Source organism: Podarcis erhardii, assembly GCF_964252035.2.
Source record: "Podarcis erhardii genome assembly, chromosome: 4".
In the NCBI taxonomy this organism is placed as follows: Eukaryota; Metazoa; Chordata; class Lepidosauria; order Squamata; family Lacertidae; genus Podarcis; species Podarcis erhardii.
Window position 1 is genome coordinate 81,485,665 of NC_138508.1, and position 22,318 is coordinate 81,507,982.

Below are 22,318 nucleotides of genomic sequence, written 5' to 3' on the forward strand. Positions count from 1 at the left end.
GTTCAGTCAACAGGCTAAACTACAGTTAATATAAAATGGAAACAAACTTTTAGTCTCCTCTTTGTGGCAGTGCTGGAATTGGGAGAGGGGGAGGACCATGTGAGCCTGAGGTTTGCTGAAGTTCATTCTCAAAATACTAAACCATAGTTTAGCATTACACCCAAACACAGCTTCTAAAGGAAAAAACTAAATAAATGACAGGAGTATCTATTTGTTCGCATTTGCCACTAGAATTTCATTTTTTGTGATACAGCTATGGTGTTGCCAGATCCACAACCTAGATGTGTTTAAGTACTAGGATTCAAGTCATTGATTTAAGTGGTTGGCCTGTTGAGTGGATAAAAATATGAAACAAATTCAGTGAACAGCTGAAGTGACTTTAAATCATCATAGAATTAAGAGAGAGATAGGTCAAGTGATGCTAGCAGTACTTCAACTGGGATGCAAAAATTAATATAATCAGGATTTTTAAAAAAAAACCACACACAACAAAACACACAACATAAACTATCTGGTTAAGGAAAGGAAATTGAATTATGATTTTTAAAACTCAGAAGCTATACTGAAAGGATAATTAAGAGGTGGAAATGAATTTCAGGATACCTTTTAGCCATGAACCAACTATTAAAGCATAGCATATTGCTGCTGTCACAAAAATTGGTGTAAATCGGAGGACTGACGGGATTATTTCCCCTCAAAACATAGATTTTCAAAGGCAAAAGCAAAGAAGCCATAAAACTGTGGAACTTTGACCTGTGTAGGGAAAGGTTATCCTGTCTTCCCTCCATGATGCTCAGATCCCTACAGCAACCTCACAAAGCTGAGAGATGGGACTATCACACTTTATGTCAGAAGCACATATTGTTTTATGTTGGGGGGGGGGGGATGCAGTAATGTCTTACAATAAAATGATCACAGTAATCACACTTACTCTCATAGCCGCCATGTATCCCTGACGGCAGTTTAGGCTGCTTTAGTTTGGCAGAGCCTCCATGAGGCAGCTGTCTTCAGTGGTAGAGAAGCCTACCAAGGACTCAGCTATACAGCTGCAAATAAAACGTTTTAAGTGTGTGATAAAGTGCGTTATACAAATGTGACACTAGATGGTGACAGTGAGCTATGGTAAATTCAATATATTTTTCAAAACTTTTTTTAAAAAGCATTTTTTATATGTGTCTAGATTCCACCCAAGTTACCTAGAATGCTGATGTGTGCTTTTTTAGCTTATTGCTGGTTTTAATGTTTTTGGACGGTTTTAAATAGTTATTATATTTTATTTTTTTAACCAGTAGTGCTATTGCTTTATTCTTTTTTTGTAAACAGCTTTGAAGCCTTTTTTTTAACAACAACAACAACCACAACCAAGCGGTATATAAATTTTATGAAATAAATAAATAAATATCCCAACAAGGTGGAAGTCCTGCATGCAGTGGTTCTTCAAGTCTGAGAACTAGTTAGAGAGCCTGTTCTAGATGGGGTTACATTCCCCTTGAAAGAGCAGTTGTGTATTCCTTGATCTGGCACTGCCACAGCTAGGCCCAGGTGGTCTCAGTCCCCACAGTTGATTAGTCAGCCCCAGCTGTTTTTAGACTGGCATAGCCTGGTCACAGTGACTCATGTTCTTGTAAGCTCCCTATTGGACCTCTATAATGTGCACCATATGGGACTGCCCTTGGTTGTGATACTACAATTGGTTTACTCAGAATGTGGCTGCCAGAATGTTAACTGGTGCAGGTAGCCAGAATCATGTCACACCAATTCAGAATAGTGTGCATTGGCTCCTATACTCTTTCCGGCAGAATTCCAGGTGTTGGTGTTAAACTAAATCACTTGGGACCAAATACAGTAGTACCTCAGGATGCGAACGGGATCCGTTCCGGAGCCCCGATCGCATCCTGAAGTGAATGCAACATGCGACTGTGCATCTGCCGCTTCCGCGCATGCGCATGACATCATTTTGAGCGTCTGCGCATGCGCAAGCTGCGAAACCCAGATGTAACATGTTCCGTTACTTCCGGGTTGCTGTGGAACGCAACCCGAAAGCGCTCAACCTGAAGCAACCTCAACCTGAGGTATGACTGTAGCTGAAGAAGCACCCCGAACTGCCTTTGCTCTTAAATCTAGTAGAGAGGATGTTCTAAGCCTGCTTGTGCCCTTGTTCTGGAGGAGGGCCCCTTCTCATTGTTCCACCATCGGGATAAGTGCACTATGTGATGACGTGGGATAGGGCCTTCTCTGTGGTGGTGCCCTGCCTATAGAATGCTTTACCCCTAGAGGCACCACTAATAATAATCCGGTTTCCTAGGCTTTTGCAGCTTATTTGAAATTTTGTTGCTGCCACTGATGAGATGCCCAGGTTGTGGCCTGAATGTTTTTTTTTTTAAATGATGCTTTGCTCTTTATCTGCTCTTTACTGTACAGTCGTACCTCTAGTTGCAGACTTAATCCGTTTTGGAAAAGTCCACAACTAGAGCACCTCTTCCATGCATATGCGCGGCATGATCGAGCGCTTCTGCACGTGCGCGAAGTGCGCAGATTGCTGCTGCGTGGGCGGGGAACCCGGAAGTAAACACTTCTGAGTTTGCCGTGTTCGTAAGCTGAAAGTCCGTAAGCAGAGCGGAACGCAACACGAGGTATGACTGTACTGATGTTCACAGTTTTATTGTACCCTGTGTCCATATGATGAATGGCAGACTAGAAATTATTTTATGAATAAATGCCAGTCTTGGAGCTTCAGTAGGTTTATATGGACCCATGCAGTCCTTCAGAAAACCTACTTCTAGACTGTTAAGGCTATTAAAAAAGGTTAAAACAGCAGACAGCCCAGAAGCAGGCCAATATCTCTTCTGTTCTATTCTGTGTCAACTATATCTTTCTCGGGTCTTTTAACTCCTCAGATTGTAGGACCAGAATTAGTTGCAGCTCAGAGATGCATCCTGCACAAGCCACTGCTAGAGACAAATAAAATAAAATTAAAAAGTCTGTCATAATAGTTTTAAATAATGGTCATTTACCATATTAACCCCAGAGACTTAAGCTGACTTTTTATTTCTGCAAATCCCCAAATAATCTTGTCTCTTCTCTTGTTATTGACTTGGTGATACCCCTCGTAATTCATCCCAAATTGTATGTAATTCAAGAGCAGTAGGAGAAGGAGGAAATTCAGAAGGAAAATGATGCACCCTGCTCCAAGATGGAAAATGCAGTATTTATCATTTTTAAAGAGAACAAAAAGATCTGTATGTTATGTGGGTTTCAGTGACAGTAATTATCCTTCTATTCAGGAATGAGTAATTACATTATTCTGTATGCTAAAGCGCACAGTTATACACACACACACACACACAAACCATGGTTGTCCCACGAGTATTGCAAACAGCAAAAGAGATTAAACAGGTGTTTATTCATACCAGTTAAAACTATGTCCTAGAACATTTGGTTTGTTTTTTTTACATTCAGATCATAGTTATCTGATTACAGAAATGAAAATTTTAGAGTAACTCATTCTATATTATAATTATTTCATTGATTCCACATCCTTTGCAAACCTGACCATTCTCAGAGATTAGGATGTGAAGATACAGCTCTTAAGGGATGTTGTGAAATGTTCTTTCCAAGACATTTCTTCAGATATGGCTTTGGAGACGCATCGTAACTAGAAGCTATGTCCAAGTTAATGAGGGCTAGAAACTTGTTGTTGTTTTTTTAAATCGAAACTGAAATTGTCCAAAAGACAACTTCTACCCAAATGTTTGATTTTCAGGTTGTGTTGTTGGTGCACAGGTACACATATTGTGCATTTACTTATTTATTATTAAATTTGTAAACTATCTTTCCTCTTAAAGGAGTCCAGGGCAGCAAATTTCAAAATGTGGAGACCACGCAAAAAAACAAAAAACAAGAAACAAAAACATTTTGAAGCATAGCTCCAGTTTTCGTTATAGAGGTCACATAGGAAGCAGAACTGTTGTCGTACAGAAACGATAAATTATGGTGATAGTCTTCAATTCTTCCTCACTACAGATTGACGGGTACTGTCACTGTGATGAAGCTTGGCCACCATTTAACCAAAGTTAATAACTTTTAAAATCCTATTTATTTTAATAGCAATAGTTCAGATAATGCGTTGATCTCTGCAGCTGAAATCAATGGTGCCTATTTGTGCTTACCTTGGGCTGGATCATGCCATTTATTTTCAAAGGAAGCTGTTCTTTTAAAGCATTTCCTTTTCCTAATGGCAGAACACGCCCTAGCAAAGATGCGTGGTCCTTGATTAAGTTTGACAGGGAGTGTATGGCGATACAGGTCAACCTCACCCATTGTCGTTTGACTTTATTCTCAGGTTGTTTCAAAGAAATGTTTACAATGACTGTTTCTATCTGGGGAAAGAGCTTTGCTTTCTGTGTTCATTTCCTGATAATATCGTTTGTTTTTGGTCTGGCATTCAGACAGTAGACTTAAATCCCCCTGGACCTCTTGACTTTGTATTCTACCTGGCAACAAATATCTTGGCTCCCTCCATTGTCACTTGATCAGGGATAAAAGAGAGCTGCAGTTTCCTAAGGAACACAGAAAGACAGCATATGCTCCCTCCCTTATGAATCAGCTGTACCCTTAGACTTTTTTTTTTTTGCTTTGAATGAAAGTGCAAATTTTGATGGGTGCTTGTGTTTTGGTTCTGGTATCGTTTCAAAATTGTGAATTGGATAGGTTTGCTTTTAAATGCAAAGTGAATAAAATTTCTGCCCTATCTCTAGCTGTCACCCCCCCCCCAGCATCTGTAGACTGAGATGTCTACCTTCCTTTGCTAAGACCTCACTGGCATATAAAGTTTGTGTCAGTACTGGGAGCCTGACCTCAGACCTGTGAGTGAGAATATGTTCACATGATCAAGTGTGCTCTCACTGCTGATTTTTTTTATTCATTTGGCACTAGCAACAATCCACGTCAATCCTGCAGTTTCTTGACAGATACTGTTGTTTGGTCGAAACAAAACAAAACAAATAAAAAAAATTAAAAAATTAAAAAATTCCTTCCAGTAGCACCTTAGAGACCAACTAAGTTAGTTATTGGGACACGGGTGGTGCTGTGGGTTAAACCACAGAGCCTAGGACTTGCCGATCAGAAGGTCGGCGGTTTGAATCCCCGCAACGGGGTGAGCTCCCATTGCTCAGTCCCTGCTCCTGCCAACCTAGCAGTTTGAAAGCACGTCAAAGTGCAAGTAGATAAACAGGTACCGCTCCGGCGGGAAGGTAAATGGCGTTTCCGTGTGCTGCTCTGGTTTGCCAGAAGTGGCTTAGTCATGCTGGCTGCATGACCCGGAAGCTGTCTGTGGACAAACGCCGGCTCCCTCGGCCTATAGAGCAAGATGAGCGCGCAACCCCAGAGTCGGTCACGACTGGACCTAATGGTCAGGGGTCCCTTTACCTTTACCTTTTAAGTTAGTTATTGGTATGAGCTTTCATGTGCATGCACACTTCTTCCACATTCACTTGATACTTCTGAATGGTGTGAGCATTTGAGGCAGCCATTGCACATGCACAGATAAGTGTGCATGTGCAGCTAATGTGTTCATGAACAGGAGGTTTTTTTGGGGGGGTGTTGGTTCTGGGTGCAAGGAAACCAAAAAGGTAACATGTGTCAGCTGAAGGTCCCCTCTCTGATATGAACAAAACCAAACATAGGCAAACTCGGCCCTCCAGATGTTTTGTGACTACAACTCCCATCACCCCTAGCTAACAGGACCAGTGGTTCGGGATGATGGGAGTTGTTTTCCCAAAACATCTGGAGGGCCGAGTTTGCCTATGCCTGACCAAGACTCTGCAAATGCAGCTTGAAACTCATGTGCGGAGGGGGGACCTTTTCTTCATCTTAAGCCGCTAATTGGACATATCCTGAGTGAGCAAAACTTGCTTCTACATGAGGGCACAAGAGTGTATATGTGTGTTTCTTAAAATATCTCATGGCCAGTAGGAAAATGTGATAATGGTTTGAAAGGTGGCACCTGCTGGCTTCAGACCGTATCTCAGTTTTACTACAGGGGTAAAGGCTAAACCACATCCCAGCGTGGAAAGCTACTGTTACATTTTTATCAAGCATGGAATTGAAACCTCAGTGCTGATCCTAGTGCAATATTTGGGTATCTTTAAAAAACAAAACCAAAAAAACCATACACTCTTCTATAATTTATTGGGGAGTGTAATGAAATATGTTTAATTTGATAGAAAGGCCTTGATAAGATATGATTAGTGGTAGCATGTTGATGGTTGCTAGCTGGAATTTGATCAGGCCATGGGTTCTGATAAAATCAGTGCTCGTTTTAAGTTGTTGTGTAATTGACTGCCCTGGAAAGGTAAAAAGTGAGCTCCCCTGTAACCAAGAGATTCTGTTCTCCACATCCAGCCAGAACATAATATACTGTGTTGGCTTGTAAGGCCTGTGGGATTTAAATAGTGTCTGCAATCTGGAGCCATGCTGATTTACTAATCCTTGATCTTAGTCGAACATGATCACAGTCCCTGCTTCTGTTCATAAGGGATAGGCTTACTGTTAATTGACAGACTTTGGCATCTTACCAAAAGAAAAAGAAAAAAAAAGAAAGGAAAAAAGGCTGCAGCGCAGAGAGGAAGAAACTAATGCAGCTACAGAGGATGTTCCTGACAAGTTAATTTGGGAATGGGGAGGTGTGGGGGGCGGAGGAAAAAAAAAATCTATTTCCTAGAAGTTTATACTGATTTCAAAATGTATTTTATTTGTTTCTTTAAAAAACACAGTGTGTCGTTTGCATGTTTGTTTGTTTTTTTAAAGGAGAGAGGTGCTAATAACAAAAGGGGTAATCAGGAATGTGTGTGTGGTGATTAAGAGATGAACGGCATCCAGGATCTTCCCAGGCACTTGGCTTTCCATTTATTTAATTACTGTGTGACTCTTCTGTATGTGGCTTGGATGTACATGCATGTGCATAAAAATTATCTGTGCATGCTGAATAGCAGATACAATGCTAAACATTAGAGGCTTGCTGAGAGCATTCCTATTTACTCAAGCTTTCCCTGCAGCGTGACCAAGCATGTGCTTTGATGTGCAAAATAGTATATATCTATATCTATATCTATATCTATATCTATATCTATATCTATATCTATATCTATATCTATATCTATATCTATAATCTATATCTATATCTATATCTATATCTATATCTATATCTATATCTATATCTATATCTATACAGTCATACCTCATGTTACGTCCGCTTCATGTTACATTCTTTCAGGATACATCCCATGGCAACCCGGAAGTACCGGAAAGGTTTACTTCTGGGTTTCGCCGCTCACGCATGCGCAGATGCGCAAAATGACGTCACGCACATGCACAGAAGCGGCAAATCGCAATCCATGCATGCGTAGACGCGGGTTGTGTTCTTTTCATGTTGTGAACGGGCCTCTGGAATGGATCCCATTCGCAACTAGAGGTACTACTGTATCTATATTTATATCTATATCTGAACTTTGTTTTGTGTATTTTGTTGTTGTTGTCCATCACTTAGATAATATTATTTGATCAAGAGGCTTAAAAAATAAATAACTTTTAGGGAATGCTTGCACGAAATAAATGCCTCCTTGCTACCAAGGACGGTGACATGGATGACCAGATTACTGAATACACACAATGGTAACTTACCAGTAGGTAAATAATAGCCTACGTTCACTAGCTGTGAGCCTGGCATTCAGAGTCATGAGGGAACTGCTGCTCACGCTTTGCAGAGATACCAGGCATAGCCTTTTTCTATGTCCCTTCATATGGTGTCTCCCCCACCCCCAAGAAAGCTCCTCCCTCTTACCCTTTCACTCAACCCTTCTTCAGGAGGAAAACAACATGCAGCAGTTCTCCATCATCATCCTAGCCAAGCTTTGCTGAGATAAAATACAGTACTGGGAAAATTCTCCCAAATGGTGTGAACCTTAAAGGGTTCATCCCTTCTCTCAGGTTCTAGAGACTTGATGTGTGCACTGATGAAGCTTCCCTTTAATTGCACACCAATTTTGGATCCAGATGTGCATTTCCTGGATGAACCTGGGCATACACAGCAATGCCACCTCATTCCATGCATTTCATGGTTGGAGTAGTTCCAGGTGTTCTTGGCCATCCAGGTCATGTGAGCCATTGCAGTGGCAAGGTCAGTACCAAAACTCGCTGGTGTAAAATATGCCAGTGTGAAAAGGCAGTTGATAAATCTGTTAGAGTTTGCTTGCTTCTCTCTCTCTTTCCCCTTCTTATTTTTAACGGTTTTGCTATTTTATACATGTCCTCTGCTAGTTCCTTGAAGCCATCATTCCTCACTCCTTCAGAAACCCTTCCACCTACCGAATGCAGCTTTCCTTTCATTAGAGAAGAATAAATATTTGCGAATGCTCATTTTAAATAAAAACGTAGCACCATAATGCAAAAGTGAATGCGTATACCTGCTGTTTTGCAAGTATTCTCACCATGAAAGAACATGCTAGCTCCTGCTACCTATCTTAAAACATGTTCAGGCTACCAACCTGATCAAATCTCAAAGATCTGCTCATAAAGGCTTCCATTGTCCTTTACTTGAGAATCTTGGAAGAGGCCAGTTCCTGAGAAACTGCTTGGGGTAGTAGGTAGAGTCTTGGACTAGGATTACTGAGATTTCACTTCAAATCTGCACTCAGCCCCAAAGCTCACTGGTTACCTTTGGGCCAGTCACTGTCTCTCAGCCTAACCTACCTCTCAGGGCTGTTGTTTGGGTAAAAAGCAGCAGGGGGAGAACCATGTAGCCACCATGAGCGCCTTGGAGGTATTGCAGAATATAAATGTACTGAACTAAACAAATAAAGTTAGTTCTCAACAGACCTTTTGGTCTTTGCCTAGTGACTGATATACATAAGTTCTGTTCCTAATCCCATAATTTTAAATAATGGAAGTAACAAAACAAAACAAAACAAAACAGAAAAAGCCCAAATTGCTCTCTGTTCCTTATGCTAGGCAAAAATCATCTTTAATGTCTTTCACTCTGGAGATGGGGAAAGCCTCTGCTATTGTGGCTGACATTTATAATTGTGAAAGGGACTAAGTGCTGACTCTAAGAGGGTCTCAGACTACACAGACTCAAAAACATTGCAATTAAATATATTAGAAGACACTTACAGATATGCAGCCAATCAGCTTGCTCAATTAGTAAATATTCTGAACCCTGTAATTTTGCATAAAGAGTGACCCATGCTGTGAGGGATGTTTACTGGATTGGTACGCTGGGTAATTAGGAGAGAGATAAGCGCTCCATAAGAGTTTTTGGGGACAGATTATGACGTGCCCTTGCACTGATGCATAAGTGGGCCTGGGGAAGCACAGAAAGAGTTCCCCCTCCTGTTGCGCAGGTTGCTTCAAGTTCGGTCAGATCTCCTGTTTACCATTTGCTGCTCCCAGTGGTTCCTTCTTTTTTGCCTGCATTTTGAAAAAAAACCATACAAGAAAATAGCGAGGAAAACAGTGCTTGAATTATGGGGACAAATGTACGGGCCCTTTAATGAAAGTTATAAGCCTCACCCCCTGAGTCCTTCCACTTTTAGCCAAATCATTATGTACACACAAACACACCCACACCCACACCCACACCCACACCCACACACCAGTAGCCTTCTTTAAGAAGGCAGTTAAGGCACCCATCGCAGAAGGTAACAGAGCCTGACCAAACCTGCTGTGCTTCCTCGGTAATTCAAGAACTGGACAGTGGGTGGACTTGCATAGACAGCCTGAACAAACAATGCAAAGCAGAGTGGAAGATCAGACTGCCCTTCCCAGCTAGGAACATAGCCAAAGACATGGTGGAGAGATCCAGGCATATATATATATATATATATAGTGGTACCTCGGGTTACATACGCTTCAGGTTACATACGCTTCAGGTTACAGACTCCGCTAACCCAGAAACAGTATCTCAGGTTAAGAACAAAACAAATTCCTTCCAGTAGCACCTTAAAGACCAACTAAGTCAGTTCTTGGTATGAGCTTTCGTGTGCATGCACACTTCTTCAGATACACATGTGCATGCACACATATATGTGTATATGTGTATCTGAAGAAGTGTGCATGCACACGAAAGCTCATACCAAGAACTGACTTAGTTGGTCTTTAAGGTGCTACTGAAAGGAATTTGTTTTGTTTTGACTATGGCAGACCAACACGGCTACCTATCTGTATCAGGTTAAGAACTTTGCTTCAGGATGAGAACAGGAATCGTGCTCTGGCAGCGCAGCAGCAGCAGGAGGCCCCATTAGCTAAAGTGGTACTTCATGTTAAGAACAGTTGAACGTTAATTAAGTACTTAACCCGAGGTACCACTATATATATATATATATATATATATATATATATATATATATTGTGGGGGACCCAAATCATACCCCCCATGCATTTTTGAAAAGTAGCTGTTACAAATGGTTGGTGGCTGTTCCCTGCCATTCAAGCCCTGCACAAAATGATCACACCTCTGAAATGTGAGAGCACTCAGACACAAGTCTTTGAGAAGCGTGAATAGCAGAATGAGACCTTGGACCCTTTCCAGATGAGTACTTTTGGGCCAGGTCAGGTCACATGTTACATTTTCAGCACATGCTCATAAAATATTTTGTGTGTGTATAAAAAGGATATGAGCACAATAAATGAATGTTTCTGATATGCTCTGCAGGGATCTCAGCTTGGCTGCGGGTGTATATAGAAATATACACTCCAAGGCAAACACAGGCTTGCTGCCCTGTTACTTGTGAACGGCCCACAGGCTTGTGTGTGTCTCTTACACATCTTTTTTCACTGCAACTTTGCAAACCGTCATGCAACCAGCTCTGAAGCACATTGTGATGTCATGTAAACACAAAACAAGTGATAATTCTTGAAACGTTTAAAATGTTGGGTGCAATCCGTCACCCATGGGCCCAGCTACATACATGTTAGGGAAGCCCCATAGTGCTCCATGAAGTCATCTGTCCTCCTTCCCTCTACCCCCAATGGCCCTTAAGCTGATACACAGCCCAGTGTGCTGACGATTACCTTCAAAGTGAGGCCCATATGCAGTAAAAGTATCCTTTCCCAGTCCTTGCACATAAGTTATTCATGCTCCGGGATGAGCATGGTAGCTTTCAGATCAGGTACCCCAAAAGGGGAGAGATGGCTAGATTCATGTACTACGCCAGAAGCTTGTGGATGCTGTGGCAAGTTTGAGAAGAATAAGTTGGGGGAGGGCAGGACTCTTATGCCTCCTATGCTAAGTTCCTTTGATTGCTGTGTTCACGGGGTGATGAATTGTGCCCTGTATTTATAGCAGGAAATGTAGCATGAGACAGTCAATCAATATTTTAGCAAATAGTGTCTTTAGTTAACAAACCTGCTCTAATAATTCAGCAAAAGCAGCCTGGGTTTTTGGTTTTTTTTTGCTATCATTCTTTTTCTGAAAGGATTTTCCTCGAAAAAGAAAAAAAGAAATACAGTTGCTTAAGTAAGGACTGAAGAAGATACATGTGGCTTTAGGGGATGATAGTAAAAAGTGTTGTGTGTGCTGTAGGGATAATGTAATATATTTCTAAAGCTCAAAAGGGTGTGCTCTGTGGAAGTATTGATAGGCAGGATGTCCTTTTTTAAAAACTCTTATCTTCAGGGTTCCAGAGCTTGAACGTGCCAAGACCCTTCACGTGTTCCGCACAGATTTCATCGGCACAATTTTACCAGAGATTTATGTCCACTGCTCATGAAAGCAGTGAGTAGGCAGCCTTTTTGTCCCATAACATTTAACATATTTGTTAGATTAACTGATTGCTTGCATGTTTGGGTTTTAAAAATAAAATAAAATCCTTATCACAACGGCAGTGCCAACCAACTTCACTCATCAATAAAAGGATGTTGGCTGAATATGCTCCTGTCTTATTCATGACTGGAAAGTTTAAGGTGAATTGCCTTAGGAGTATTGCTGTCTTAAGTGTTAAAAAATGTAGTATTTGGGACTTTGGGCTTTATTTTTTCTAGGTCAAGAAAGATTACTTAGGTATACATGGTGAAGACATATCAATTTTTCTCTTCCTCTGCCAGACTTGGAATTTGTTTATTAACACTATGCACTGGGTCACCTGGGAGTTGACACAAATCCCTAATAAAAGGCACTGCAGAGTGGGTGCTGATGGGAAGCCAGTAATCTTTATTACACACTCAATGAGAAAATGGGTTGTTAAAATAATGCCCGTTAAAATTCCACTCTACAAGGTGTCAACCTTTAATTTTTTGTTTATTGTTAACTTTTTTTCAAGGCTTGCATTTCTATATTTTACATTTCAATAATCAACAAAATAGTCCCATATCTCAATAAAGATTGTCTACCTTCCCTTCTTCGGATCACTTCAGTTCATTTGTCCATTTCTGTCCTCTCCAAGCATTTTTAATTATGGTTCTCAGTCAGTCGGCCTTTATAAGTCTATGGCCACATTCGGATTTTTTTGGGGGGGTAATACAGAGGTAGTCACCCCCTCGGGTCACTTCTCTCCCCCTTCCCATCAAGGAGGCAGTAAGGGGGGGGGACACTCAGAGGCTGGATGGAATTCACAATTCCGTAGAGGAAAAGAGTGACCTCTGGATGACCCAGAGTGTAACTGAAACAACCTTGAATGCCGTGGGTCAGTGGATAGTGTGACAACAATCTGGAGATAACAACCTCTGAATCCTTATTACTTATGGTTGCTTGGTTTATATGGCATGGCTTTTTTAGCAGCTGGTTGACAAACGGAATTTTAATAGAACTTTTAACTTGTGCACAGATTCAGCGATGGATTTTTTTTGGGGGGGGGATATTTTAATTTTTACTGAAGGCATTTTGAATGTCTAACAACGCAAAAGACATGGCATTACGTAACTTGCCAATGAACTAAATCCTGGTACAGTTTGACATTAAGGAGTAGAAAGAAAGTGGACACCAAACCTACAAAGCACCTTTGCGAGTCCCATTGATGAATCACCATGTGGCGCCACAATGCATGGTCAAACTGCCCATCATTTCTTGAACTGATAGTTTATCCACCTCAGTGGAATACTGCATTTGCTCATGCTGTGATTAGGGAGAGGTGTCATACCCAGCTAAGCTGCTTAAGCGGCTCATGACACCATGAGAGTGACCAGAGAGTGTCCCCATGAGTCTGGGTAGTGTTTGGTGATTGTTCAAGGACCATAGTTGCCATTCATATTGGCAGAACCATTGTAGATGTACTGGTATCTGAAAGACCTATCTGCCCCCACATCACTCACCTGGCTCTCCTTCACCTTCCTTACTCTTGCACATTGGGAATCCCAACTTTTTAGACAGCCCTTGCTCCCTCCTTTGAGGACAGCTTGTTCCGCAGATAGCAGCTGGTCATAATGTTTATCCCTCTGCCGTGAAGTTTTGCTACCTGATTTCTGAGCGTCGAGGCACAAGAACAAACCTGCCTGTTTTCTCCAGGTGGATTGGCCAGTCTAGCTGTTTACCTCTCTTGCTGCTTCTTCTCCTCCCCAAACTTCACTCCAGCATTCACGTCATTCTTTGCCCTTGTTATGTACAGAGTTGAATAGGATCCAAAAGGCAGCAGTCTGATTGGTCCAAGAACAATAGGATTCAGAATGCAGCAGTCTGATTGGTCCTAGAACAATAGGATTCAGAATGCAGCAGTCTGATTGGTCCTAGAATAATAGGGTCCAGAATGCAGAAGTCTGATTGGTCCATAGGAGCCACCCAGTCCAGCTCCACGTGGAAGTGAATCCGCAACCTGATTGACCTACAGGTGAATCCCGGAATTAGCCAATCACGTGGGGCCCATTGTGTAAATAATGTATATAAAGCAGACATCCTGGGGGAACTTCCATTCCTCCTCACCACTAGGAACTGAATAAAGAGCATGAAATCCACTCTCGACTCCGAGTATATTTCAGCCCTATAGATGTAGGCTGTCTAGTCTAACCCCCTTGCATAATGCTGGAAATCTGAAGCTAGAGCATCCATAGCAGATTTAGTCTACAGCCTCTGCTTGAAGACCTCCAGTGAGGCTGAGCCCAGCACTCCTCTAGGTAATTGGCCCAATTGTTAAACTGCTTTTACTGCCAAGCAATTTCTCCTAATGATCAGCCAAAAGATTTAGTCCTGCCCTCTCGGTGGGGAAGAGCATGAGAGAGGCTTGTGCTGCCTCCATTCTTCCTGGGCACCTCGTAGAAAAGACACAATAGGACCTTTGTAGGTTATGGACAGTCACAGTGCATGGAAAGGTTTGCCACCCACTGTCATGACCTGACTGTAGCCATGGCGCTGCTGTTCAGGACTGGCCTGGGTGGCAGCGAGGGAGGGGAAGCACTGGGTTGGCAGTGGGTGCAAGTTCATACGCATGCTTGTGCCTGCCACTGCTAACGTGGTTCTCCCCAGCCTGCCCCACCCCATCTTAGTCCTGGTGAGCACCAGTGCTGCTGCAACCACAAGGGATCTCTTCTAATCCACTGCTTCCATCAAGGTCCAGAACTGGCAAAAATATAGGAAGCAGCTTGGCAAGTTCTTTGCCTGGGCGTGTCTCTGTCTTAACTGATGATTATCAGCTTAGCTGCTATCCCTGTGAATGGGTCAGAAAGTGGAGAGGTGGAAATGACTCATCCTTTGTCCGCTGCCTAGCCAAAAGGGAGGAGAGACTTAGCTTCAGGTTTTTTGGAATTGAGGTTGGGAGAAGGAGAAAGAGCCCAAGTAAGAATCGGATGGAGTAAGGATTTCCTGTGAGGATGTGATGGTGCTGGTGGTTCTTCTAGAAATCTGCTTGGGAGATGGAACATCTGTTGGAGTTAAGCTGTATCTCCAAATGTGCTCAACCTGTACATATATGTAAGAAAAACAAATATCACAAAAAACCCAACAATTAAGCCTACAGTTACATCACTCAAAAGAAACAGAGCCCTGATACATCTGGTGCTTTTGATCTATGCACCACTCAGAGAAAACTAAACCTAACTAAAGCAATATATTTTTTGTGATATTTTAATAATGATATTGCTCAGTATTAGAAATTACTGTGAACTGCCTTGAGCATTTTTATGGAAAAAAGGCACAGGAGATTAAAAAATAATAGGTGTGCTACTTGGAACTATTATCTCAAGGCATGCTGACAGAAAGAAAGCAATTAATCATGCAAAGTGGAAGAACGACTGTCTTTCCTCTGACATCCCGACCCTAAACATATTTGCTCAGAAATAAACCCCACTGTGTTCAGTAGAGCTTTCTAGTAAGTATGCTTAGGATTGCATCCTGTATATTATATTCATAATTAACAAACATACATAAAATATTCTATAAATGTTGACTGCAATGTATGTGTGTCTCTGTAAACAAACAAAGATTGTAGATATGTTCTACATTTTTAAGCAAAATAGTATACAGGAGAAAGGCAGGGGTGAGGAGCTGAATTTAGAAAGCTGTGGCAATCATGAAATGAGTCCTAGTTGAGGGTAATACAGGAATTCAGTATTGGTTCTCAGAAGGGGGTGCTGTTACCTCATTTAATTTTCAGTGCATTGTATGCTGGAATACTCATCAAGATTTGGAAATTCAGCCTGACCAAACCCACCACCACCACCACCACAAAATTTCCTTACATTTATTAGCCTTTCCCCCCTTCAGCGGTGCTTTATTTTAACCAGTTGCAGCCCAAACCAGGACAAGCTCACTCAGAAATAAGTCCTACTGAATTCACAGGCACCAGTTCATAAGTAACTGAGAAAGTTCATCTACAATTGTATCCTCCAGCTTTCTTTTGCTTTGGACATAAGGTGTGCATTTGGGTTTTCATTCCACAGTTTCATTATTATGTTAAAGAACTTGAAAATCAATGCATGCACGGCAGCCTAAAGAGGAAAAGGAGAACTAGAGCAGATTATTTACCTTTTGCATGGAAAACTATAAAACAAAAGATGTTCCATAGGTACAGATATATTAAAGAGCATGCAGTTATACTAACTTGATTGTTAAATAATAGTAGTTTACAAACACAATCTAACACAGGGTTAAATGCACTTAAAGGATAGGCTTCTACCTTGTGCAGTTTGATCACTGGTCTATCTTGTTCAATATGTTCCACACTATTGGGCAGTGGCTCTCCAGGGCTTTGGGTAGTGGACATTCCCAGCCCTACCTGGTGATGAGATTGAACCTAGAATCACCCCTTCTCCCTCATTCCTCTGAAATGGTTTCTCCTAGCCTTACCAAGAGATGCCAACCTTACCAGGGATTGAACCTGGAACCTTTTGCATCCAAAGCACTGAGCTAAAGTCTGCTGGAATCACTTATCTTTACCAACTTCACTGTAGCAGTGAAAGATTTAGATTATTAAAATGGCTGAATGTTGTGGCAGTCTGGGTGATAAATATATAACTGGGTTTGTTTGTTTTTCAAATGTAGCAAGAGTATTTATTTTGCAACCACCACCACCAACCACCTGTTGTTGCCCCAGCCATGCTGGGTGGCTTCCAACAAATTAAAACATCAAACACAGTAAAACATCAAACATTAAAACTCCCCTATATAGGTTTGCATTCAGGAAGTAATAAGTATACATATTGGGAAGCTGATGCAAGCATCTACCTAAAGTTACTCCTCTAGTGATATAAACTCATTATCCTTCCCTTCATCGATCCATAGTGGCATACTCAAATTCAGCTGTAGGAATCAATGATATGACTGACAGTGCTTTCTGTACAGAGCTAGTCAGAAATAAGTCCCACTGATTCTGTGTTCACATTTCCATTTACTGTACCCTCACTGAGTATCCAGTGCTGAGTATTTAACCCATGTTCATAGGATGCTATCTAAAATGCATACATATCCTGTATTATTTTGTGAAATACCGGTACTACCAATTGATGTGTTGCTTCTCAAACCATCTTCACACTGATTTGGAGTCCTTAAGCCATTCCTTAACTCCTTTCCAGTAAAGGTATGAACACCTTTGCGTGGGGTAAAGGCATCCCCACCTGTTGACACTCCCTGGTATGTACACAAACAGAAACGAATACGACACTAATTAAGCCATGTTGCTGTGAACAGCTGGTCACTGCTCTCTAAAGCGGTGGTGTGAACACACCCCAAGTTAAAAGGAGAAGCTTTTTCCCTCCCCCGAGTAAGTCTGTGCAGGATTGCACCCTCAGGCCTTGGTCCTGTATACCTGAAGGAGCATCTCCACCCCCATCGTTCAGCACGGACCCTGAGGTCCAGCGCCGAGGGCCTTCTGGCGGTTCCCTCATTGCGAGAAGTGAAGTTACAGGGAACCAGGCAGAGGGCCTTCTTGGTAGTGGTGCCTGCCGTGTGAAACACCCTCCTATCAGATGTCAAGGAAATAAACGACTCTCTGACTTTTAGAAGACATCTGAAGGTAGCTCTGTTTAGGGAAGTTTTTAATGTTTGATGCTGTATTGTGTTTTTAACGTTCGGTTGGGAGCCGCCCAGAGTGTTTGGGGAAACCCAGCCAGATGGGCGGGGTATAAATAATAAATTTTGTTGTTGTTGTTGTTACTAAGGCAAATAAGCGTGCTTTTCCAAAATGTCCATAGCATTCTATTTGGATAGAAGGTGGTGCAATTATTTTTAGAACAGTGATGGGGAATAAATAACAGATCCCCTGGGGTCTCTGACTTATAAACAGCATATCTTGTGTATCACATGTGCAGAGGTTTTCTGGAGTTCATTGTAATCATATAGTTTCCCATATCTGCCTTTGAGGATATGAGGTATAGGCTACTATGGGAATGGCATGAAGATGTGGCTATTGGGATTACAGGCATGGCCTCTCTTTCCTTCTCAGCTAAAGGTGCCTTAAAGACAGAATCTTCAGTTGCAACCACCACCACAAACATTTCTAAACTCCTCGGGCTATCTCTGTCTGATATAGAACATCTTGTTTGAACAAAAGGGCTTGAATGTTGTGAAACTTGTATTTGCTCACCTTTCAAATAAGGCTTGTTTTTAAATTGCAGGACTTTAATTTAGGGAACCTTAGGTTGCAACCTTCGCTTGCTGAGCAGAAAATGCTCCATTCTTTTTTCTTTTAAAATGCAACTGCTAAACATACAACTGCACCGAAGGATCCTGCACTGGTATAAATCCTGAAAGTGACAACTCAAGCTCCTGTGTAATCTAAGAATAAAAAATCACTAAAGACAGGGCTTACTTTTCTACATGGATAGTGTCCTTTCCATTGCGTGAAATTACACAAATTCCATTTGTGTGCTGTTGAGTACACGCCCCTCTGTTTTGTTGTACAGACATGCCTTGGGAAGCCCAGGCTGGTGGTGGATTACCATGACATGTACAAGTAGCAAAAAAGAGGATGTGTGCTCATCACGTATAGTAGGGTAATATGAGCTGTGTTAACAGTATCTTGCATGAAAATGCTACCTGTGAGAATGTTAGCAGACTTCCATACCTAACCTGGCTTTCATACCTAGTCAGAAATCAGGGGAGGCAGGAGAATGGTAAAACCTTCATCACCAGCAGGCAGTTCAGTTCAGATAACCAGTTTACAAACTGTGTATGAAACTCTTGCTAGTGCTTTAAAATAAATAAATAAAATATATGATTTCCTCCCATCACAATGGCAGTGGGGAAAAGGGGTTGCAGGAAATCAGTGTCCTGCTGAATATATCCAGGAAGAAAAGAGGTTTGACCGCTACAGAGTCCTCCAACGCTTGGTGAAGTCAGTACAAGATACTTCCGAAGAGAAGCTAAAAACACTGCGAAAATGCGTTCGCAAAGCACAGTTCTGATTTCCCTAAAAGTAACACTTTAAAGAGAGAGGAAAAAAAAGAGGAAGATTCCTGCCCTAAAGCCTGAAAAGTTAAGATTTGGAGAAGCCTGCATCTTTTAAAAAAATAATCCCAAGACCACAGCACTTGGGCAAAGGAGAGGGTTGGGTTCAGTTAAACCTCTTGCTAATGCTGACGTTATGGAGTCAGTGCCCGCTCTCATAGACGCCGTATCTGTGCATCAGATTCTTGTGGAGTTTCAATAACTGGACTATTGACTTCAGTTAATATTGCAGACCTCTTCCTTTTCATACTGCATTGTAAATATACAGGGACACTGTTATGTTTGTTGCAGCCTCTCTCTTTCTTTTACTTTGGTATGCACTTCCCATGCTATATATTCTGCATGTGTGTATATCAGTTGTGTAGCTCAGCAACCTTTCTCAGCGCAGAAGGGGAAGGCATCTCACAGTGCTGCTTTCGTCATTTCTTCTGAATTCCTCCCTTCACCCAGCTTTTCTTCTTAGTTCTCTCCCCCCCCCCAGCTTTACTTGCTTCTTTGTGCGCACACACCATACATTTAATAGGCCAATCAGGCTTTTGGTGCCTGACAGATACTTTTGTTCTAAACTGGTAGCTATCTTTACTACAAGGTTGAGTTGCCTCATATAGGCCTGATTATACAACTATATAAAACACTCCATGAAACTTAATCTAAAGTGATTTTCAAAATCTTTCAGTATTACACTGGAGTATAAAAAGTTAGCCACAACTGAAAATCCTAAGCTACAGACAATAGGATGTGGTAACCTTTTGGGTTTAGGATTAAAAATTATAGGATCATTGACCTTAAATGATTGATGTAGCCTGGGAAATCTAGAGTTAAGCAGCTTGGAGAACTGAAGACAAGCCACAATTCTGGGGAACAGAAGGCTTCTTCTCTCCCCCCCCCCCCCCCGCTGACATCCGGCATTGTTTTAATCAAAGTACAGGTAGTGTTTGCGAAGTGATGGATCATGTGAATATTCTGCCTCCATGTTATGGGAATATTTTTTTCATAAGGTTGATCCTTTTGACTACTACGTTGTGCAGTGTGTCACAGAATCCTATCATAACAAGCTACAGAAAAGAAAACGACATTTTTGCTATTAGTTGAGCTTCGAAACAAATGTTCTGGAAAATCAATAGCACGAATAAGAGGGCTGAAAGCATCGCAACGCGATTGCACCTAAAATTATCAAGATCTATCTACAGATCTATTTGTCTATAGATATATGGAGGGGAGGGGAACTAAAGTCATATTTTTGTCCCCCCCCCCACTAATTTAATTTGTTTCTGCTGATTGGATTTCTTCTTATATTTCCATCACACACACACACACAAAATTTTAGGTGGAAAGAAAATGAACTATAGCTTTTTGTAGCGTGATAGGCGACAGGTCAGAAAAGCATTTCAGAATAATTTTACACCTTTTAACCTTAAAAAATACTTTGCTGACAATTGAGAAAAGGCCTTAAAAGAAGTGCTGATCGGCATTCTCACAGCGGGGTTGCCATGTCCCATCACAGAGCAGAGGGTTTCTGCATAATGTATCCTGTAATAAGAAGTGTGTGCTGCTGCTGTTGCTGCTGCAAATCACAAGACTTGAGAAGCAGCTTTAAGAAAGTAGTCCTTGGCACGAACTGCTATTATGGATGACACTGAAAGTTTGGTCTTTAAAAAAAAAAATCTTTGGGAAGAGAAGAAGAAGAAGATAAACCATTTAAAATTTCGACTTCAGCTTTGGGAAGGGAAAAAAAAAAAAACCTTGTCTGTCATCAAAAATTGCCTGCATTGAATATACATGCTTTGAGTGTTTCTGTTTCTCTTTGGCTCGATGTTTATGCATGGACAGCCTTGTTAAATGAGCACTGCTGAATCTAGTTAAATGAGTATTTCCATTTCCTCTTCCCACCACCAGAAATGTTAATTGTTTGGAAAATATCTTAACAATAGCCTGCACTAACAGCCCAACTCACAACCTAATCAATTGAACTACTAGGATTCCAAACCAATTTCACCACTAAAATACAACCTTAAATACAATGTAGGTTGGCTTAACTGTGCTGCCTGTGCATTGGGTAGGTGCAGCCTAGGTTGCAAGCTCAGTCCCCCTGCCTGAAACCCTGGAGAGCCACTTCCAGTAACTGTAGACAATGCTGAGCTAGATGGACCCCTCGTCTGACTCAGTGTAATTAGGAAGCTTCATACCTTAACTGCACTTAACCCTTAACAGATACACAATGTTGAGATAATGCACGGAATGGGTTTGCTCAGCATTTTGTGTGAGGCCTAAATTGGACAGGTGTGATTTAGCATGTTCGATACTAGTGGCAATGCCACTAGTGTCATATTCTGCTTAAATGGAAGGTCTCTGCTATGCTGTGTTCCCTTGTTTCAGTTTTCCACCATGCTCTGAGCCAACTGTGTTGTCCCAGGAGTTGTTTCCAGCACAACACAGTTTTGTATATGGTTGGGGTCGCTAATGCATTGATTGATTGATTGATTGATTGATTGATTGCATTCATACCAGTTTTAAGCAGTGAACATGCAATGCTAAATCAGGGATCCATTGGGGATCCACTGGCAATATCAGTCCAGTACTTTTTGTTCTAATCACTTGCTTTCCAGAACACCACAATTTGGTAGAAAGAATATTATGTTGTAAGCTAATTTTCATTTTTGCTTATAAAACTTTGCTAGCACTGATGGTGTTGTATAAATAAATAATAAACTGCAACCATCCCCCAAACAGTTTATTATTTCGAACATTTCGAACCTGAGACGAGCACAGCCAGAATTTCAGAAGCTTTGCAGCGCAAGCTGCAAATTAACTGACAAATTAACATACAATTATACGTATTCATAACCAGAAATGTGGGAGTTATAGTGATTTGGGCAATTTTGGTTTGCTTCTCCTTAACTATCGGAAGAATGGCCATGTTTGCAGCAATAAGGCAGCGGTGGCGAGACTTACCTGAGTGCATCTGCATAGGAGTTCTTTTCTCCCAAAGCATCTCTCCATCCTTTACAGCCAGTTGAATAAGACCATGGACTGGGGAGCAGGGCATCAGCCTCTCTCAAAAATGGTGGCATGCCAGCTCCTAGAACAGGGCTAGGGAAGTCTGTGTCCCTCCAGATCTTGATGGTGCCTAAATCAGAGGCCTGGCTACCTTATGATGGCCTCAGCTTGAGTAGCCATGGCATTTCCTAGTTGGGTCAGATGGCAATTTCCCAAAGCACAATGAAAGGGTGTTTTGTTGTATACTCCCTTGACTCCCATGTCTTCAGTGGTTATGTATGCTCAAGTATACATTTCTGACTCTTACATACCAACCTCTTTTAAGAAAACTTTTTTTGGGTGGTGGGGGGGGGGGACAACAAACAGACTTTAGAAGTTCATACAGACTTGATTTGAAAAAAAAATATGTAATAATCTGAATAAGATACCTTCTTGAAACTATCTTTTCCCTAAGTGAAA

The 22,318-nt window shown here is 41.5% G+C and overlaps 1 long non-coding RNA gene across 5 annotated transcripts in view; it reads left to right on the forward strand.

Annotated features, from left to right (window-relative positions):
* Window positions 1-22,318, forward strand: part of LOC309339879 — a 227,136-nt gene that overhangs the window by 36,501 nt on the left and 168,317 nt on the right. The window contains exon 3 of one of the 5 annotated variants that reach the window (XR_014155603.1): window positions 11,672-11,810. The exons of the other annotated variants lie outside the window; for them this stretch is intronic. This is a non-coding gene — a long non-coding RNA (uncharacterized lncRNA). Of the gene's footprint in view, window positions 1-11,671; window positions 11,811-22,318 lie in introns of those variants that run through there. 5 annotated transcript variants of the gene reach the window in all.